Genomic DNA, 17,774 nt, shown 5'->3' with positions numbered 1-17,774 from the left:
GTGTTAGATAATGAGGTCACTGTCCTTCAAAGTGGTTTACCTTATTCTCAGGAAAAAAGAGACAAAAGAGGATTTGTGCTATTCTTTGTATTGAGTTTCTTGTCCTTTTCAATTTCATGTTTCCCTTAATATTCTTTCCCTTCTTTAGGTGTGATTTTTGTCAATCTCCATTTTTTCCCACTCCTATATAATTTATGGAGTTGTTGGAGGAAGGGCTTTATTTCCAACAGTCTATTTCAAAACCTCATGGGAATGGCAGGAAGAGAAACAGAATAGTAAGGCAGCCAGAGAGTTAAAGGAGTGTGGTCTCCAGGTGAGTTACACTTCACTCCCTTCTAAACTGGCTAGGATAACACGGGGCTTGCCTTGCGGTCTGAGAGCTCAGCTTACTTAACCATGGGTCATTGATCATTATCTCCTGCTCCCTCAACTTTCAATTTCCTAAGTCTAAGTTACATCTTGGAATTTTATCACATTCTCTTCTTATAATTCCCTGCATTAGTTGAGTTTTCCAATTTGTACCCTCTGAATTTCTTTCCATATACTACCTTTTTTGGTTTTGGTTTTTGTTAATGCTTTATTTTGTCCTTTGGATTCTAAATTCTTCCTGTCCGGGAGTTTTCCTATAAATCTATTACAGCGTGGTGCACTCTAAGTAATGCATGCCCCATATGGAACACAGGTAAAATGAAAAAAGAAAGTTACGCATAATTTTGCCAAAACTGAAAACATGTTATGCCTTTTCTTTGCACAGGACAATTTCTCTCTGAATTTTATGCAGCATTTAAAAAATACCCAGGAGACCTCCCTAAAGCCAAGCGATATTAAAGATTAGCTGTTATTCATCAAGTTCATCCGGGAATGAAAGAATCGCTCGCGTCTGGCAAGGAAACCTGACTATCCCAGGTTTTGCGCTTTAGAGAGGTTTCAGGTCCGTAAAGCAGCCCATTCTGCAGCCACCTGGGAACAGAGCGTGTGGGGCGGAGCTTCCGTTGATTGACGGCCGAGGGAGAGGAGCTACAGAGTTCTCACCAATCAGAGTTCCGCTTTGTTTTCTCTTACCGACCAATGAGGAAGCTCTGCCGGCGAGGCTCCCTTCAAGTCCGGGACGCCTACCTCTGTCGCAGCCTATCAGCAGGCGCCTTTTACGAAGCGTCCGCGGAGCTCCGGCCCCGCGGGCGGTGCGGCCCTGCCCCTCCCCGCCCCTTCAGCCGTGGCCCCGCCCCGCCGAGGGAGGGGGCCAAGTCGGTTACTTACTGGGCTGGAGGTGGGGGCCGGGCTCCCGCTGGGCTCGTGTGTTCTGCGCCCGCCGAGGCGGTGCCGAGCCCGCTGGCTCCTGATTGTCCTTTGCGGCGGCTGCGGTCTCTGTCTCTTTGCCTCCCGACCCGGGGCTGCAGGGACCAGAGCGGTCGCGCCTCCCGCGGGCCACGGCTGCCCAGAGCAGGTAATGGGGTGCCGTAGCTGCAGCCCCTATCGGAGCACCGGTGCGGCGCGGGCGGTGGGGTCTGCTCCCCTGACTGCCCCGCGGGCGGCTGCCGGGCCGAGCCGGGCCGCGTCACCCGGAGCCTCCCGCCCGCCTCAAGGCGCCTCCGCCCGGGAGCCCGCGGCGGCGGCGGCGGCGGCGACACCTTGCGGGGAGGTGGGGGCGGGGCCGGGCGGGGGACCACGAGGGGGAGGGGCGAGGGCAGCTGCCGGCGGGACCCCCTGGGGACTCCGAGTGAGGCGGCTGGGCCCAACGGAGGGCGCTAGGACGTGCAGGTGGAGGAAAACTGCGGAGTTGAGTCAGAGTCAGGCTCGCGAGGGAAAGGGACCTACTGATATGTAAGGATACGCTGAGTGGTTTTTTTTTTTTTTTTTTTTTTAAGCCAGAAAGGTGTCTTGGGTATTGTTAATTACATATTTTCTGGAGGCAGGCGCATTGCAGTGCCATTTACACATTAACACTGTTTACCTGTTATGTATTATTTTTTAAATTAAGAGTAGTCTTTAACGTGAACTTGTTTGGGGACTTTTCCTTAAGTGACAAGTAGACCCAGCAGTGTGACTCACCTTTGTCTGGGCTGAAGTAGGGAAGGTGAGATAGCAGTGAGGGGGAGGAATGTTGATGAGGAATGCCTGCGCAGGTTTGAAAGGATTGTGGGGGTGGAACCTTGTTTCTGTCACTCTGTCAAGGGTGGGAGTAGAATTGTGATTTTTTTTTCTTCCTTCTAATTTTTTTTAAACAGCATTAAAAAAAAAAGAGAAAAGCTTCTCTAAAAACAATTTCTGGGTTTTAGGTTTTGGGAGTGCACCTGCTTGGTACTCAGGAGGCAATCCTTTGTAGACAAGCCAGGCAATTAATTCCTGATTTGTACCTTGAATTATTACTACCTTCTCTTTGACTTGCTTAATAATCTTTGTTTTCATTCACGATTTGTTAACAAGTGAAATGGTGAAGGTCACTGGGCTTGGGGCGGTAATGGCACAGCGAGAACTCTTGGAGCAGTGTTCTCCCCTTCTAGGTGCACTCCAGTTCTAACCAGTACAGGTTTTCCCTGCTATCTGAAAATAGAGCATTCCTATGAAATCTTTTCTAAACCAGAGTAATGCAAAGCAAAAAAACCCCAAAACACACCACTATTAATGTGTATGGGAAATTTTTTTTAGTGTTCCAGTCCCCCCCCCCCCCCCACGCCTTAGGCTTTCCTGATACCTTAGGATACATTTTGCTAATGAATGCATAAAATAAGTCAGGATACAGCACAGATGCTCAGACAGAGGTCAGAGCTGCCCGGGCTCGGTGCTGAGACGCTGAGTTGAGTTCTCAGGGAAGGAGCTTGGCTCTGCCACCCTTGCTGTTCAGGTGTGTGCTGTGCGTTTCTCCCAGTTAGTGAAACCAGATACTAAGGTCTGTCGTAAAAGCAAAGTAGTGTAACATGAACTGGTGAAAAACGGGGGATGCCTGTATTTCCATTTAGGTCTTTTAATTGAGACTCTTGTAGGCTGTCAATTTTTTAAATCCTTCTATTGGGAGGCAGGTAGTACATATCATGTCTACTATCAAACTATAACAGTTTGATCACGTGGTACAAGAATCACAGATGGAGATGGTGTTTTCTAAATAAAGAAATAGTGTCTCTTAGGTTTTTGTTTTTGTTTTTTTTTTTCCTCCTTGAGGTTGCTGACATAGTTTGAATCACATCAGAAAGGTAATTTTTCACACAGGGAAAACAAAACAAACAAATTCCTAGTGGTGCTATGTGAAAATCTCTGTTTAAATTTTGGGAGGTTTTCCAAATTAGAGAACCCTAGCTTATCTCTGCATCTGTAGCTTTGCAGTGGATTTCAGTGCTGTTTTCTGAGTTGAACTGAAATTACTACACATAAGGCAAATAAAAATGAAGCATGATGCATTCTGGTCATGACTTAGGACCTTTTGGGAAAGGTTAACTGTAAATTTAGTAGAAAAGCTGAAAATGTAAAAATCATTTATTCCTCAGAACAGTGCAAGCAAGGGAGTTTGGGGGTTAATGCAGAGCAGGCTTAGATGGATAGTTGGGAGGAACCTCTCGAATGGTGTCAGGGCTTGGGGAATTCTGGAGAACTGCTAGGTTATGTTAAACTTATTAGTCATCAGGAATATGGAAATGTCTTATGAATTACTGAATGGAACTGTTCTATTCATGAAGTCGTTTTCGTGACAGATGCGTCTGTTGCCTATAACATGTCCATTTTGACATAACTTATTCTTGTAGGATATAAGGCATCACTTACACAAGCCCTGTCTATCTCTGATTTGATTTGTTTTTGCATTAATGTCTTAATTTCTACTCTTGTCAAAATGTCTAGTGCCCAAGGATTTCCATTAAGAAACCCTTATCAGTCTGTTAGTTTGTATAGGAAATGTGTCCTCTCTTAGGAACACAGCTCTCTTGCAGTGTGGGGAACTGGAAAGAGATTTAGGCTGTTTTTATAGTATTTGTAATTCTTACCTAGTAGGGTTTCTGTCCTTTAAAAAAATATTAATTACAATGTTACACAACTTCCACTAGGTGGTGCACTGGGTGCTACTCCATGGAGAGTTCAATCAGATTTTTTTCCTTATTTTAAGTATTTCATTAACAAAGATACAAGTGTACTGTAACTGTTTCTCTCGTAGTTACATTTCAGACAGAATTGCAATGGTCAGTTTCATTAAGTGAGGTTATTTGGAAGGAAAGGACAGCTTAACTTAAAGTGAAGGACACTGTTAGTAATTTTAAAGAAATAACTTTTAAAAAGCTCTCTGATTCTCCCTGTGATCAGCAACCCAGAGCAGAATGTGGATCTTTGGTCCTTATTTATGCACACTTGAACTTTTTTTTTTTTAAATGGCTGTGTTTTGTTTAAATCTTTCATGAGCTATGAACTAATTGAGCATAGTTTTTTTTTTTTTTTTTAAGATTTTATTTATTTGAGAGGTCACAAGCAGGCAGAGAGACAGAGAGAGAGGTGGAGGCAGGCTCCCTGCTGAGCAGAGAGCCTGATGTGGGACTTGATCCCAGGACCTGGGATCATGACCGGAATCATGACCTGAGCTGAAGGCAGAGGCTTTAACCCACTGAGCCACCCAGGCACCCTTAAGCATAGTTTCATGTTTTGCTTTTGGTGATTACAGATTCCTCAAAAGAAGTGGTAGAATAACGTGGGTACATATAACAAGATGACTCAAATCTTGAATATGAGTGAATACTTAAGTTATAAAAACATTTTTTTTCCAGGCATGTAACAGTTCGTTTTTTCTTCCTTGAAAACAGCTTACCTATAAAGGAGAGGGGCACATTCTCCCTCTGATTGTAGGAGCTAACAGGCTTGTTTGTTACTGATTAATTGCTGTTATTGTTACAGAAGGGGGATGAGAAGACATAGTTGTTTCTTGGAACCACCCATGGTTCTGGGTGGGGGGTGGATTTGATGGTATTTGGAAGAGGGAAAATAAATAGGTGCTATTACTTTTGGGAGGGTGGCTCCCGCCAGTGTTGCCAATCCTTGGGTGAGCTTGGGCGCGGGAAGGTGGATGGTTTTAAGTAGCCAGGCAGATTAAAAACTGCTTGAGTGTGGGCTTCTCAGAGCTCTTTGCACCTTTGACGACTTGAATCAAGTTAGTATGCCTTTTAGGTCCGATTTCTAGCTATCCCATGGTACAGACCTGAGCAAGTTAACTCTTCAGTCTTCAAATGTATGTTTTTAATTTTTGAAATAAGTAGTATCCTGAACTTTATGAAATTAAGAATTTAGAATATACAAGTGAATAGCTTAAAAGAGTTATTTGACATATAGTAGGTTCTCAAATTGTGGTAGGTGCTTGAATCTGTACATACTTCTGATACTGTGTCTTCCAGTACCTTAAAAAAAGGTGTGAATAGAAATGGACAGGGGCGCCTGGGTGGCTCAGTTGGTTAAGTGTCTGCCTTCTGCTAAGGTCATGATCCCAGAATCCCAGGATAGAGTCCCTCTTGGTCTGGTTTCCTGCTCAGTAGGGAGTCTGCTTTACCCTCTGCCCCTTGCCCCACTCATGCTCTCTCATGCTTTCTCTCTCTCTCTCCTCCAAATAAGTAAAATCTTAAAAATATATATATATAAAGAAATGGACAAATTTAAGTACACATAGAGCTGTATAACTAAAACTGAAGACTTGAGTCTTCAGGCTCCTGGTCTCGATATTGCTTTGAGTAGAGAAAAGTCAATGTAGGGTGCTGTAAAGGGGTCTACATAAGGGGTTGGGAAGGTGTGAGCAGTTTTTGCACTAGTGTCTGTATGCACTAGCATATCTGATTAGCTTGACTCATGATAAAAGGGTGTTTGGAAGATGGTGTCTATATATGTTTATTTAAAGCAGTTTGAGTCTTGAGAAACAAATATTCCTGAAGGTTATAACTTTTTTTTTTTTGGCAGTTGAAGTTTGTTGGAGAGGTGTTGTAAAAATCTAGAGTTGAGCCAGAGATAAAAAGGCTTACGGAGCTATGGACTCAGATTTGTCAAGCTTCGGCTGCTGCTACTCAAAACATTTTTGTCCTTTTCCTAATATGGCTTCTGATTCAACTTCTGAAGATTCTGTTTGGACCTCTGTGCTCTTTTTCACGTTTGGAATTTAAAATCCAGTTCCTAGTAAGGCCCCAGGAGTAGGGGCCTTTATTTACCCTTCATATTTTAGATGGTTGAATCATTGGACATTTTGTCAGGTTGGGGGAGGAGTTGCTGGGTCTTGAGAAAGTGAATGAACGTAATTTTGATTTTTTAGCCATTTTAAATAGAATCAAAAATTTATGTTGTGAAATTTCCAAAATGGTGATCATTTCCCCTTTAACATACATATCCAGCGTGAAAACCCGTGGTCCTCAAACCTTCGTGTGCCTCCAGCTCACCAGGAGGGCTTGTTAAAACACAGGCAGCTGTTCCCACTCTTAGAGTTTCTGATTTAGTGGGTCTGGGGGTGGGCCCTGAGAGCATGCCTTTCTGTTAAGTTACAATGGTGATGTTGCTGGCCCAGGGACCACACTCAGAAAACCACGGAAAAGATGCCAGGGGTAATATAAGTATTGGGAATGGTTAAGAAAACAGGCTTTGAAGTTTGAAAGATCTGGATTTGAAGCCCTGCTCCGTTCCCGACTTCAGGCACATTTCTTACCTCTGTTCTTCTCTAAAGTAGAAACACAGTATCATGTTGTGGAGAGTACTTAAGTGAACTCAGATGTGTGTAAAAGCTCATAGAACAGTGCCTGCTAGGTGATGAACATGCAATAAACGTTGACTTTTAATCCTAAAAAAATCGAGTCTGGAATCTTACAAGGTTGAGTCATGCTCCTAATGGCCAGAAACTTTTAATTAAAAAAAAATTTTTTTTAAAGATTTTGTTTATTTGACAGAGACACAGCGAGAGAGGGAACACAAGCAGGGGGAATGGGAGAGGGAGAGCAGGCTTCCCGCCGAGCAGAAAGCCTGATGCCGGACTCGATCCTAGGACTCTGGGATCATGACCTGAGCTGAAGGCAGACGCGTAACGACTGAGCCACCCAGGTGCCCCTAATATTTCAAAAATTTTTAGGAAGATTTTGAGAGAGTGAGAGCTAGAGTGAAGGGTAGGGCAGAGGGAAAGGAAGATGCATACTCCCTCCGGAGTTCGTCCCCCCCCCCCACTTGATCCTAGGACCCCAGGATCATGACCTGAGCCCAAGACAGATGCTTAACAGACTGAGCCACCCTGGCACCCCCAGAATCTGTTATATTTATCCTCATTTCCTAGCGCTGTGCTGTGGAAAAGGCACAGAAGTACTCAATTTCTATTTAACAAATGAAGGAAGCATTTGTGGATCTAGTGATTTTTCCAGAAACATTTTTAAGAGACCTGGAATATTCACATTGGTGGTGTCTTTGTTTGTTTGTATTTTTCCTCCTAAAAAGATTTTGGCCAAAAGATGTTGGTTTTGATAACCACTGTCCACACTTTATAGAACAGGAATTTTCAAGGCTGTTCCTGGGCGTTCAGTTACAGGAAGTACCTGGGAGTCATCTTTAGAAAATAGTCGCCCTTGTCGTGTGGTGCCTGTGTTCGAAGACCCTGAAAGCAGTTCCTGGAGATTCTTCCCGCCGTTGGCCACGTACCTGGTTAATTTTCCTTCTGCGGGTCTCTGAGAGCCCACGTCTTGGCTGGCGCCCCATTCCTGTTACTTCCTGTCACCATTGTCACCACCTTACAAAGTTACTTGTTCACTTTTTATTGTTTCCTTCACTAGAATGCAAACTCTGTGAGGGCAGGGCCCGAGTACAGCACCTGGTGGGCAGGGATTTTGCACAGGCTGGTTCCATGAAGGACCAGGTGTGGCGGGGACTCCCTCCCCAGGTCAGGTGCGTAGGCTTGAGCTCGTGCTCCCTTTTGTGGCCCGTGGTCCTGATGCTGTGGTCCATGTAAGCCTCTTGGTTAATTTCACTGGCTCTTCCTCCTTCATCTCCCATTCCACTCTTGTTCTTCCCCTCCCCTGTTTCCCTATGAGACCCTCTCTCGGGCTTGTGCATAACTTCATTAAATTCTGCCAGATTATTATCTGGAATGGCTGTGCTGGTATACACTGTTGCCAGCTGTCGTTTCCCACATGCTTGCCAGCACTTGATATTTTCTGACCTTACAATTTTTTCCAATCTGATGCAACAGATGGAGCGAACTGGGCACAACGTGATATATTACTGTTGATATATTACTGTTCTGATTTGCAGTTCTCTAATTACTGATGCGGGCGCATATCCTGTCAGATGCTTATTAGCTGTGTGGGGTCCCCTTTTGTGAATTGCCATTTATTTATTCTTTGCCTCTTTTTCTATTAGATTTTTGTATCCCTTTCCTCCCCTAATTTACGGGAACTTTTTTGTATATTCTGGGTGATAATCTGTTGGATTTTATGTGGTACAAATGTCTTAAGGTTTCTTTTTTTTTCTCTACCATTTATCGGGTTTCTTCTTTGAAATCTTTTATTGAACAGAATAATTTTGTTATAATTAGATCCATTTTTCACTATCTAGGTTTTGTTTAGGACATATTTTTCATTCTTAGTTAACAAAGGTATGTTTTTACAATCTGTCTCTTCCTGTTCTAGTTCCACACTGGTTTTTTTCACTTTTATTGCTACAACCTATTTATAGTGATTGGTATGTAGAAGTATGAGGCCCATCTGTATTTTTTTCAGGTGTTTAAGCTGGTAGTTTTCATTCCTGGCTTTACATTAGAATTTACAAGGTAGCTTTTAGAAACCCATGCCTCAGTTTACCCCCTATCAACTGAATCATATTCTGGAGGGAGTGGAGATGTAACAGTTGTATTTTTTAGAACCACTTCTGGTGATCTAGAGCCATGGTTAAACCATACGTTAAGAAACAAATTCAACTGAATCAATTTTAAAGATCTTACTGGCTTTATTTGATGATTCATGAATTGGGCAGTCACCAGCAAACAGGAGATCTGGGAAGGAGTGATATGGAATGAAAGACTTTTGCATGCAGAAGGGAGTGGGATCGGGAAGTTTTAGTAGCAAAAAAGTGGACCGGTTATGGCAAGGTCGCTTTCCTTTAGAGGACAGGAGTCAGGCAGGTTACCTCATTCCTGCAGATCAGGTAAGTTCCTAAGGAACTTTATGATTCCATTTCTGGGAGAGCTGAAACTAATTGTCTCTCGTGATGTGGGGCTTGTTGTCTTTTTTTTTTTTTTTTTAGTTTTATTTATTTGACAGAGTGCACACATGTGCACAAGCAGGGATAGTGGGAGAGGGAGAAGCAGGCTCCCCAGTGAGCAGGAAGCCTGCCCTGGGCTAGATCCCTGGGATCATGACCTGAGCCGAAAGCAAATGCTTAATGGACTGAGCCACCCAGGTGCCCGTTTTCTTGTTTTTAACACCTGTATTAAAGATAGTTGTTTTTTCAATAGAGTTTAAACATTTTTTTCTCCATTATTGTCTTATGTCTTCTTTGCTAGATTAATTCCTAGGTACTTCAGTTTTTGTTTCTATTGTGAGTGACATTTTTTCCCCTTTCCTCCCCCTTTTTTTCCTCTGTTGATATGTATGTCTATATTGATATAAATCTATCAGCTAATCTGTCTATACTTAATATACTCTGGGGGCAGTCTTATTAAATTCTTATTGTAGTTTAACAGCTAGTTTTTCTTTTTTTGTTCTGTGAAGTTTATTCTTTAAATAATGGCCAATTGTCTTTTTCCTTCCAATTCTTATTACCTTGTCTTTTGTATTTCCTGGCTTTACTGCATTTGTCTAGAATTGGAGTGATACATTGAGAGTAACAGAGATGGTGGCCCCTAGATCTTGTAGTACCTTTAAGGGAATTCATCTTTGGTTACACCTTTAATTGGAAGATTTATTTATTTTTATTTTTCATTTTACTTTTTTGGGGGAGGTTATATGCTCTGTTTTTCATTTGAAAGTGTTTTATGTAAGCTCTGTGCGCAACATTGGGCTTGAACTCATGACCCCAAGATCAGGAGTTGCTTGCTTTTCTGATGGAGCCAGCCAGGTGCCTCTGCTCTATTCTTATTTCTTTTTAAGTCTTTTTTTTTTTTTTTTTAATTGTTGGACTTCACTGGCTTTAAAAACTTGGGAAATAAGCACAGTATTCTTTTTCTGATTTTGGTAAGATAACTGTCATGGATGGTATGTAGAGCTCTAAACTCTGAATAGTTATAGTTGTGTATAGGGAAGTTTTTATTTTTATTCTAAATATACATTTTTTTTTATATTGAGGTTTCTAAATTACATATTTGAATTTTTTTAATCAGGCTTTTCCAAAGTAGGTGATGGGTAGCGACTCTACTTAGTTGAAAGCCATCATGTGTTTGGAAAAACAAAGCAGAACTGTTTTATGTATACAGTGTGAATTTTTTTTAAAGATTTTTATTTATTTGGTGGGGGGAGAGCATGCGTGCAGAGTGCACATTTGTGCATGTCCACATGAGTGGAAGAAGGGGCAGAGGAAGAGGGAGAAGCAGACTTCCCTTCTGAGTGCAAAGCTCAGACACAGGGCTTGATCCCGGGGCCCTAAGATCATGACCTGAGCCAAAGTCAGACACTTCACCAATGGAGCTACCCAGACTGTGAAGTTTTTAAAAATTGAAGTATAATAGATACCTAGAAAAATGCGTGTACTGGGATATGCAGATGTCTTACATGTGCAGCTCACAGAATTATCCCAAACGAAACACACTTGTTAAGCAGCATTCAGACTGAAGAGACGAAACATTACTAGGACCCCGGAAGTCTCCCTGCTGCTCTTCTCTATGACCTTGACTTGTAACAGTGTGGTGATTAGTGGTCATGGTCTGTCAGTTGGCTCCTGCTGGACTCCTGACTTGGGGTGTTTTGTTCATCAGGGAAATCAGAGGCTAAGATCGTGTCTGAAAGTTCATTTGAACATCGGAGCCTTGACCAAGACTGTAATCTTTGGAGCTGCAGTGTTCAAACATGTGATTGCAGTCCTTCGCACTCTGAAAAATTAAGGATCTTTTCTTTATGTGGGTGATATCTAACAATATTTGCTGTATTAGAAATTCAAACACGAGGGGTGTCTGGGTGGCTCAGTGGGTTAAAGCCTCTGCCTTCGGCTCAGGTCATGGTCCCAGAGTCCTGGGATTGAGCCCCATGTCGGGCTCTCTGCTCAGCAGGGAGCTGCCTGCCTCTCTGCCTACTTGTTATCTCTGTCAAATAAATAAATAAAATCTTAAAAAAAAAATTAAAGAAATTCAAACACGAAATTTTAGAGTATTAACTCACTGAAAAGTAATAATCCCATTATATGTAAACATAAAAACACTTTATGAAAAATATCAAAATAAGTGAGAAGAGTGGCATTATTTTCTGTTTTTGTAACTTTTTTTTTTAATTGAAATGTAGTTGATTTACTGTGTTTCAGGTGTACAACATAGTCATTTGACAGTTCTCTCCATTACGTAATACCAGGGTAAGTGTAGTAACCATCTGTCACTGTCCTGTTACTACGTCTTTATTGACTGATTTCCCTGTGCTGTACTTTTCATTGCTTATTTATTTTGTGACTGGAACTTTGTACCGCTTCATCCCCTTCACCTGTTTCAACCATCACCTCCCTCCCCCGTCCCCTGCAACTACATTTGTTCTACGTAAGTCTGTTCTGTTCATTTGTTTTGCTTTTTGTATTTTCCCATGTAAGTATTTGTCTTTCTCTGCCAGTTTCACCTAGCACAATACCCTCTAGGTTCATCTGTGTTGTGAATGACAATTTTTTTTTTTAAACTGCTGAGTAAAAAGATTCCATTCTACATGTATGCCACATCTTCTTTATCCTCTCATCTATTGATGGACACTTGGTTGCTTCTTGGCTATTGTAAAAAATGCTGCAGTCAAAATAGGGGTGCATATGTCCTTTTGAATTAGTGTTTTCTTTTGCTTTGGGTGGATACCCTGAAGTGGATTTTACTGGATCGTATGATATTTTTCTATTTTTAATTTTTTTTAAAAGATTTTATTTATTTACTTGACAGAGATCACAAGTAGGCAGAGAGGCAGGCAGTGAGAAAGGAGGAAGCAGGCTCCCTGCTGAGCAGAGCCCAATGCAGGGCTCGATCCCAGGACCCTGGGATCATGACTTGAGCCGAAGGCAGAGGCTTTACCCCACTGAACCACTCAGGCGCCCCTCTATTTTTAATTTTTTGAGGAACCTCCATACTCTTTCCCACAGTGGCTGTACCAGTTTGCATTCCCCCAACAGTGCGCAAGGGTTTTCTTTTCTCCACATCTTTATCAACACGTGTTACCTCTTTTCTTTTTGATACTAGCCATTTTGACTGGTGTGAGATAGTATCTCCTCATGGTTTTGATGAGCATTTCCCTGATGATCAAATGTGTCGAGCATCTTTTCATGTGTCTATTGGCCATCTGTATGTCTTCTTCGGAAAAATGTCTGATCGGGTCCATTTTAAAGTCAGATAAGTAGGGTTTTTTTGGTGTCGTGTGAGTTCTTTAGATATTTTAGATAGGAACTCATCAGATATATTCTTTGCATATATTTTCTCCAATTCAATAAGTTGTCTTTGCATTTCATCAATGGTTTCCTTCACTGCGCAGCAACCTTTTATTTTGATGGAGTCCCAATAGTTTGGTATCGCTTTTGTTTCCCTCGCCTGAGGACACATATCTAGAAAAATGTTGCTAAAGCTGATGTCTAAGAGATTACTGCCCATGTTTTCTTCTAGCAGTTTTACAATTTCAGGTCTTACCTTTAGATGTTTATTCCATTTTGAGTTAATTTTTGTGTATGATGTCAGAAAGCGGTCCCGTTTCATTCTTTCACACGTAGCTGTTCAGTTTCCCCAGCACCGTTATCAAAAAAAACTGTCTTTTCCCATTGGATATTCTTGCTTTTTTTGTTGTAGATTCACCACATAAGAATGGGTTTATTTTTGGGGTCTTAACTGTTTTTTTGTGTGTGTGTGTTTGTTTTATTTTAAGATTTTATTTATTTGGCAGACAGCGATAACAAGTAGGCAGAGAGGCAGGCAGTGGGGGGGGGGTAGTGGGGAGAGCAGGCTCCCCACCGAGCAGAGAACCCGATGTGGGGCTCAATCCAAGGACCCTGAGATCATGACCTGAGCCGAAGGCAGAGTCTTAACCCACCGAGCCACCTAGGCACCCCTTGTTCTGTTCTTTTGATCTAAGTGTCTGTTTCTGTGTCAGTACTATACAGTTTTGATTACTGTAGCTTTGTAGTATAGTTTAACTCCGCGATCGTGGTACCTCCAGCTTTGTTCTCCTTTCTCAAGATTGTTTTGGTTATTTGGGGTCTTTCATGGTTCCATACAAATTTTAGGAATATTTGTCTTCTGTGAAGAATACTTTTGGAATTGTGATAGGGATTGTACTGAATTTGTGGATCGCTTTGGGTAGTATGGGCGTTTTAACAATAGTCTTCCAGTTCATGAGCATGGGGTATCTTTCCATTTGTGTCCTGTTCAGTTTCTTTCATCAATGTCTTGTCATTTTCTGAGTACAGATCTTTTACCTCCTTGGTTACATTTATTCCTACATATTTTGTTCTTTTTGATTGTAGCTCTTCTTGTCTGCTAAGACAGCTGGATTTTTCTGTTTCTGTGTTGAGTCTGTTGTGATTTGCTGTTCGGTTGGAATATATGAAGGAGGTTTAATCTTGTACAGACCTGTAGTTGGAAGAGAGGAGTGTTTTAATGATCTTTTTAGGTAATCATGGATATTCTCTTTGATACCACACCAAAACTTTGTAAGTGACAGTTCCTTAAAAATGTAATTGCATACTGGAATCTTAACCCGTGTCAAACTTTTCTCATTCTAGGCATTTAATTGTAGTGTTTTATTTTGTACTTTGAATCTTTATATATGTTTTAGAAAATATTGGTTCACGGAATTCTATAAATCTCCCAAATGTTGGCACCTTTTATAATCTCGTTGGAAAAGGTCACATTTGTTAAAATCACCCATGATCCCTTCGGAAAGATCATTATTGAAAAAGTTGTCATGTTCCTGGTGGCAGATGTAATTTTTTGGTGAAAAACCTAATTTTTGCTTGAAAGCTTGAATTTTCTTATGGTCCACACATAGGTTGGGTGTTTTCTTGGAAGCAAGAGGTTCACTTTATTCAGTTAAAAAAAAAAAAAAAAAAAAGGTCTGCCAAATAAATGCCTAGCCTTCAATACTCCATTTGCCTTTCGGGTGTTATTTCCTAGAAGAATGATATTCCATGGGGGAAAAAGCTGCTTGCTCAGCTTGTGAATTGTACAGATGGCTCTCCTCCTCCCTTTCAGACAACCATCCTCCTTCAGTGTATGGCATACATTCTTACATAGACTTCCTATTTTGTCACAAACATTAAGAACTGTATCCAAGAGTTGAGATTTCAGTATAATCATTAATTTCACCGTTCCCTCAAGGACACTCTTCTGTGAAGCTGGCATTTTTTTTCCACTTGAGTTTATACTGGGGAGGGCAGCCCTGTTGGGACCATTGACTTTTTTCCTGTCAAGATGCCAGCAGTTTTAGACAGCCTTGCTTTTATATCCTCAGCACAAATGTCAGTGCAGTGAACATCACACGTAACCTCTCAGCATGATTTTAATTTTTTTTTTTAAGATTTTATTTGTTTGACAGATACAGCGAGAGAGGAACACAAGCAGAGGGAGTGGAAGGGAGGAAGCATAGAGCCCCATGTGGGGTTCAATTCCAGGACCCCGGGATCATGACCTGAGCCAAGGGCAGCTGCTTAATGACTGAGCCACCCAGGTGCCCCTTCACCATTATTACAAAAATAATGTTGACCTCTTGGATGGACCGAAAGCTTGTTGAGAACCCCCAGGGTTTAAGGATCACTCAAGAACCTCTGGCTCTTTGTATCTCTTGCCAGTGCAGTTGAGGACCAGGTTCTTAACGCTGATCTCTCTCCCCCGAGGTTGCTCAGCCAGATCCAACTTTTCTGTCGCTTACTTATTCCGAAAGCTATCCTCTTAGAAGCAGGGACCTGCTACTTCTTGGCTCAGCCGTGCTGTATTTTTCCAAGTGAGGAAAAGTTTGGTAACACTAGGAAAGAAAATATTTCTGAGATCAGTAGCTTCAGACTTGCGTGAAGCTGTTAGTTTTGCTGTCTTATCACAATAAATACGTCTATAAACATGCTAATACGTGGTTTAGTTTCCGCATCTTTTAAGATGAAGATAATCACAAAGAGAAGTTGAAGACCTGTCCTGGACATTTATCAAGAAATATTTGTTTGGTAATGTCATCGTCAGGAAGGATGATAACAAGTGGTAACCTGTTGTAGTGGTTTTAATTTTAACTTGTTAATGGTTTAACTTGTTCTTCTTTTATTTCCTATAAATAGTAATCAGATCTTGGTTTGATTCAGCTTGCTTTCTTTCTTTTTTTCTTTTTTTTTTTTTGGGCAAAATTGCTTCATGGGTGGTAAGGTGTACTCCCAGCTGGAGTCAGGCAATGTTGATTGTCTTTCCTTCTGTGGTGATCCTGGTCATTGAGAATCATTACCTAGATCTCTTCTTTTATTAGTGGTTTGTGAAATGGTGATTTTAGATCTGTTTTCCTTCTTTATTTAATAGGGTATTTTTATAAAGAGGAAATTTCCCTCATCAGTTATCGGAGATATAATTGTATAGAAAAGGCAGGTTAAATTTTTTTTTGTTTTGTTCTGTTTTTAAAGATTTTATGCATTTATTTGACAGTGAGTGAGCACACAAGTAAGGGGAGCAGCAGAGGGAGAGGGAGAAGCAGACTCCCCGCTGAGCAGAGAGCCCAATTTGGGACTGGATTCTGGGACCCTGGGATCATGGCCTGAGCTGAAGGCAGACTCGTAACCCACTGAGCCACCCAGGTGTCCTGTTTTTTGTTTTGTTTTGTTTTTGTTTTAAATCAGTTTCAATATTGTGAGTTGGTCCATGAGATTATAGAGTAAGTGTTCAGGTTGAGTAGATTAAATTGGTCTCTCGGTCGTTTCTCTTTGAAACACCAAGTGAAATTGCATTCGTTTTTAAAAATAAGTAAATCCAAAGGAAACCATTAAGAAGCCCTTTTATTATATCGGAAAGTAACTTAATTCATTTGAAATAAAAAAAATGTGGTAGACACTTACTGATGCTATTAAGAGAAATTTTAAAAAATTAAAATACACTTTGTCTTGGGGCGCCTGGATGACTCATTTGGTTAAGCGTCTGGAACTCCTGATTTTGGCCCAGGTCATGATCTCAGGGTCATGAGATTGAGACCCACGTGGGGCCCTGCGCTCAGCGGGGCGTCTGCTTGAGATTCTCTGATTCTCTTTGCTCCTCTCCCTGCTTGCACTTGCCCTCTCTCTCCTAAATAAATCTTTTAAAAAAAAATTTAAGATTTTTCTTGCTTCTGAGAATGTATTCACTGCATACAGTTACCCTTTTAGGAATCCTCTGTTGTAACCTGAGCGTGCATTTGAAAGTGTATGAAGTATCCTTGCCCTCATGGTGTTTATAGTAGAATAAAGGATGTGAGAAGTTGACCTTCGGTAGCTAAATTTTTTACTGGCATTTTGTGGGTTGAATGATAAACAAAAGTTATGTTTATTACAATACTTCCTCCTCTTTAAAATGTATGAGGTTGAGAAACGGATGACGGAAAATGAAGTTTTCTTGAGATAAAGGATAGTAATAGGAGAAACTGGTTATGGGAAGGGTGAGTCAGACCGAGCTGGAGTGTCTGCTGGCATTCTGGCGAGAACCAGGGAAGCAGTTGCCTTTCGTCGTCAACTGCAGACTCTCGCCTGGGTGGGGACTTCAAACAGGTCCTTCTGCTTCAGGCCAGACCTGTTCTAAGCCACTCCTCCCTTCCTGAATTCCTTCTCGTAATTTGTGTGATTGCCGGATACCCAGTATTGCACATGCACAGATTATATAAACCCGGTGTACGTCTGTGGCTTCTCCTGGGACCCTCTTAAGGGCCTGCTGATCGGCAGTAAGGTTGTTCGTAAATTCCAGGTTTTCGGGGGCTCTGGTGCCTACTTCGGGGTGGTGTCCTTGGTGACGTGGTTCATTAGTGACGTCCTCCCGACTCCTCCCTTAACCACTGACTTCTACTCAGTTAGCCCAGTTCAGTAATGTGACCTTGACTCGACTTCTTTTTTTTTTTTTTTATTAAAGATATTATTTATTTATTTGACAGATCACAAGTAGGCAGAGAGGCAGACTGGGGGGTGGGGTGGGGTGGGAAGCAGGCTCCCCGCTGAGCAGAGAGCCCGATGCGGGGCTCAATCCCAGGACCCTGGGATCATGACCTGACCCAAAGGCAGAGGCTTTAACCCACTGAGCCACCCAGGCGCCCCTTGACTCGACTAATGTTCTAGGTGTTTCTAATCTCCAGCGGGGTCCAGAACTGGGCGATTGAATTTTCTCTGGTGTTTACACAGGGAACCTAAAACATCCCCACGGGGAGGCTGTGATTGGGATGGGGAGATTGCTTCCCACAGGACCCATCTCTCTCTCTCTCTCTCTCTGAGTCGTTTTTAACTTGATCGTAGCTGCCATCGACGGTAGCGGCCGTTTGTCGATCCTTGGCTCTTCCGGCGGCGCTGTGCTGAGCGGGGCTCCCTCATGGCCTGGCCTGCCTTAACTGCAGCCCTTGGAGAATTGTCTTTTTTTCCTCCTCCAAATGGGGAAAACTGAGTCCTGCCCTTCAGTACAGTACTTTGCCGGAGTCCGATGGTCCAGGGGTGGTGAAGCCAGG

The 17,774-nt window shown here is 42.1% G+C and overlaps 1 protein-coding gene across 2 annotated transcripts in view; it reads left to right on the top strand.

The window, feature by feature from the left end:
- The first annotated feature begins 1,226 nt into the window (after positions 1-1,226).
- The window catches only part of MPP7 (MAGUK p55 scaffold protein 7), a 290,474-nt gene continuing 273,926 nt past the window's right edge, over positions 1,227-17,774 (top strand). The window contains exon 1 of one of the 2 annotated variants that reach the window (XM_080812558.1): positions 1,227-1,444. The gene's annotated coding sequence lies outside the window, so the exon portion shown is untranslated. The remainder of the gene's footprint in view (positions 1,445-17,774) is intronic. The other variant, XM_080812557.1, reaches the window with a different exon arrangement.

The sequence above is a fragment of the Martes martes genome (assembly GCF_963455335.1).
Source record: "Martes martes genome assembly, chromosome: 8".
Classification (NCBI taxonomy): domain Eukaryota; kingdom Metazoa; phylum Chordata; class Mammalia; order Carnivora; family Mustelidae; genus Martes; species Martes martes.
This window is presented reverse-complemented; position numbering and strand designations above follow the sequence as displayed.